Source organism: Mesoplodon mirus, assembly GCF_964341445.2.
Source record: "Mesoplodon mirus genome assembly, chromosome: 5".
NCBI lineage: Eukaryota > Metazoa > Chordata > Mammalia > Artiodactyla > Ziphiidae > Mesoplodon > Mesoplodon mirus.
In genome coordinates this window covers 103037535-103041839 of record NC_138980.1, presented here as the reverse complement: position 1 = coordinate 103041839, position 4305 = coordinate 103037535, and the positions used below count along the sequence as shown (strand labels likewise).

Sequence of the window (4305 nt, the reverse complement as noted above, 5' to 3'; positions counted from 1 at the left end):
GATTCTAAATATTCAAGTGAAAGCAAGAGTCACACATCTCTCACTTTAAATCCAAAGCTAGTACTCATTAATCTTGGTGAGGAAGGCATGTCAATAGCTGCATCAGCCAGAAGCACTGCTTGGAAGGCAGAAGCTTACATGGCTCTCTACAGTGGGGCACCGAGACCACCAGGAGCACATGAGGAAGAAGAAAAAGTGTATTCTGTCCTCTACTCTGTACCCTGTGTAGAGGGCTCCTGATCATTCTCTCACAGCATTTATGTTCTTCTTCATATACCTGGAGAACTCTATTCTTCGTTCACTTTGCTTTCCTAATAGTTCCTCTAGTGACCACTTTGACCATTTTCTCTTCATTTGTCCTCCTTGATGACCTTGTTGTAATTATCTTGGGGGCAGGGCTGCTCTATGAAATATACTGCGGGAGAACTTGCTATGCCAGAATGTCTGTCCAGAAAATCCTTGAAAAATTCTTGGAAGTCAGTCCCAGCCATCTCTGTTTCTGTGTAATTAACAGTGCATTTATTGCTGTTGCCATTTTGGCTGTGGACTTCCCACTTTTTTCCAGAAGATTTGCCAAAACCAAGCTCTGTGGGATAGGAACAATGGATTTTGGAGTAGGAGGTTTTATTTTAGGGACTGCAATGGTTTGTCCAAAGGTTAGGAGAAAATATACAAAAGGGTCCAGACTTTTTTATCTTACAAAGTTATTGTACTCTGGCCATCACTCTTCCTAGGAATGGGACGATTAGTCATTATAAAATCCGTAGGCTATCAGGAACATTTAACTGAGTATGGAGTTCACTGGAACTTTTTCTTTACCTTAATAGTTGTGAAATTGATAATATTAATGCTATTGATTATTTTTTCCCTAAATAAATCCTGGATTGTGGCCATCAGCATTACTGTATTATACCAGCTAGCCGTTGATTTTACCCCACTGAAACAGTTAATTTTATATGGCACTGATGGCAGTGGCACAAGGGTTGGTTTATTAAATGCCAACCGAGAAGGAATAATTTCTACCTTGGGGTACGTGGCAATACACATGGCTGGTGTTCAAACAGGGTCATACGTGCTTAGAAAAAGATCACACATCAAAGACTAGATAAAAGTAGCATATTGTATTCTACTGACAGCCACTGCCTCTTCATATCTCTTTACATAGTTTAGGTAAATGTAGAAGTAGCATCTCGAAGAAAGGCCTATTTAGCCTTTTGTATTCGGATAGTTGCTTCTTGCCTGATCCTTCTTAGTAGTTTATTACTGGGTGATATAATTTTGAGTTTTGCCAAATTTCTAATTTAAGGGGCAGCAGTACCATGTTCTTAGAAACTTATTCAGTCACCTACTGCAAATAAAAAGCATTCAGAATCTCTAGTCTCTGAAACTGAAAGAAAGGAACCCATTCTTTGTTTAATCACAGCAACGAACAGAAACCAGTTTTCTTCTTGCAGTCAAATGTAACAACTGCCCTAGACAACCTGTTGGTAGATACATTACACAGCAGTACCTTGTGGGCCTTATTTGTGCTCCATCTCTACAGGTTTACTAACTGTTTAATTATATATGTGCTACACTTGTAAGACAAGACAATAAAATTTTGGTGATCAATACGAGTAGTATATGCTTTGAGCAATATTATAATTTTTTCTGTCTAAACGTATACTTTTATTATTTTTTTGAATTTTATTTTATTTATTTTTTTATACAGCAGGTTCTTACTAATAAAAACCTAACTGAGAAATATTTTAATGAGGAAGAATATAAAATGTGAAGAAAATGGGCTTTTGGTAACCCAGGGTTAACTGTATTTTATTATAAAATTAAGTTTCACTCCTACTCTAACAGTAGTGATGTTTAATATTTTAAATGTATCTCAACACTATGTAAAACAAACCAATACCAAAGAAACATAGCCTTGTGACTTGTTAGAATATTTATAAATTTCAGTATTTTTTTTCTTTTTAAAAAAATTTTTTGTTGAAGTCTAGTTGATTTACAATGTTGTGTTGGTTTCAGGTGTGCAGCAAAGTGAATCAGTTATACATATACATATATCCACTCTTTAAATTTCAGTATTTTAAAGAAACTGTTGTGTTTACAGTTGTGCCACTGGAAGACTGGAGGGTGGGGAGGAGGATTTTTACTTTCCATCTTATATCACGTATTATCATTCTGTATTTTTTACTGTATGTATTTTATAATATTTACATTAAAATATCTCAGTTGTGGAATAGTCACAAAAACAAAAGCCGAGATAGGCTGAAAGTTAGGCCACTTGTACCAGTTAGCCAAGTTGTGGATGCAAAGGAAAAGTTCTTGAAGGAAATTAAAACTGCTACTCCAGTGAAATACAAATGAGAAGAAAGTGAAACGCCTTATTGCTGATATGCAGAAAGTTTTAGTGGTCTGGATAGAAGATCAAACCAGCCACAACATTCCCTTAAGCCAAAACCTAGTCCAGAGCAAGGCCCTAACTCTTCAATTCCATGAAGGCTGGGAGAGGTGAGGAAGCTGCAGAAGTAGTTTGAAGCTAATTTTGCTTCATAAGGTTGAAGGAAAGAAGCCGCCTCCATAACATAAAAGTACAAGGTGAAGCAGCAAGTGCTGATGTAGAAGCTGCAGTGGGTTATCTAGAAGATCTAAGATAATGAATGAAAGTGGCTACACTAAACAAACAGACTTTCAATGTTAATAAAACAGGTTTATATTGGAAGATGCCATCTGGGACTTTCATTGCTAGAGAGGAGTCAATGCCTGGCTTCAAAGCTTCAAAGGACAGTCTGATTTTCTTGTTAGAAGCTAGTGCAGCCCAAGACTTAAAATCGTAGCCAGTGCTCATTTACCATTCTGAAAATCCTAGGACCCTTAAGTATTATGCTAAATCTACTCTGCCTGTGCTCTGAATGCAACAACAATGCCTGGATGACAACATCTGTTTACAACATGGCTTACTGAATATTTTAAGCCAACTGTTGAGACCTATTGTTAGAAAAAAAAAAAAGGATTCCCTTTCAAAAATATTACTGCTCATTGACAATACACCTGGTAGTCATCCAAAAGCTCTGATGGAGATGGACAAGGAGATTCATGTTGTTTTCATGCCTGCAAACATAACATTCATTCTGCAGCCCATGGATCAGGAGTAATTTAGAATTTCAGTTCTTGTTAAGAAATACATTTCATAAGGCTATAGCTGCCATAGATAGTGATTCCTCTGATGGATCTGGGCAAAGTCAGTTGAAAACCTGAAAAGGATTCACCCTTCTAGACGCCATGAAGAACATTTGTGATTCATGGGAAGAGGTCAAAAAATCAATATGAACAGGAGTTTGGAAGAAAGTGATTCTAATGCACATGGATGACTTGAAGGGGTTCAAAATTTCAGCAGAAGAAATAACTGCAGATGTGGTAGAAACAGCAAGTGAACTAGAATTAGAAAAGGAGGCTGCAGATTTGACTGAATTGCTGCAATCTCATGATAAAACTTAAATGGATGAGGAGTTGCTTCTTATGGATGAGCAAAAAAAAATGGTTTTTGAGATGGAAATTACTCCTGGTGAAGATGCTGTGAAGACTGTTGAAATAACAAAAGGATTTAGAATATTACATACACTTAGTTGCTGCAGTGGCAGCATTTAAGAGGATTAACTCCAATTTTGAAAGAAGTTCTACTGTGGGTAAAATGCCATCAAACAGCACTGCATGCTACAGAGAAAGTATTCATGAAAGGAAGAGTCAATCAATGCAGCAAACTTCATTGTTGCCTTATTTTAAGAAACTGCCACAGCCACTCCAACCCTCAGTCAGCAGCCATCAACATCTAGGTAAGACTCTCCACCAGCAAAAATATTACAACTCCCTGAAGGCTCAGATGATGGTTAGCATTTTTTAGCAATAAATAATTTTTTTAATTAAAACGTGTACATTATATTTTTAGATATAATGCTACTGTGCACTTAATAGACTATAGTATAGTGTAAACTTAACTTTTGTATGCACTGGGAAATCAAAAAATCTGTGTGACTTGCTTTACTGTGATATTCACTTTCTTGTAGTGGTCTGGAACCAAACTGGTAATATCTCCGAGGTATGTCTGTATAGAGACAGATGGGATAGAGATAGGGACAACTGGGCAGACAGACAGACAGACAGACAGACACACACACACACACACACACACACACACACTGGGAAAGACGCACTACAGGTTAAGGGCCATGTTACCTTAAAAGAGCCATCACTGTAATAGAATACCTCAGAACAAATGGACATAAAAGTTTCAAGAGCAGTCTTTGGTTGTCA

The 4305-nt window shown here is 37.1% G+C and overlaps 1 pseudogene across 1 annotated transcript; it reads left to right on the top strand.

Annotated features, from left to right (window-relative positions):
* The first annotated feature begins 227 nt into the window (after window positions 1-227).
* On the top strand, window positions 228-1583 carry LOC309805391 (phosphatidylinositol-glycan biosynthesis class W protein-like; annotated as a pseudogene). Its single transcript has one exon. The product of its transcript is annotated as a phosphatidylinositol-glycan biosynthesis class W protein-like (transcript).
* The last annotated feature ends 2722 nt before the right edge of the window (window positions 1584-4305 follow it).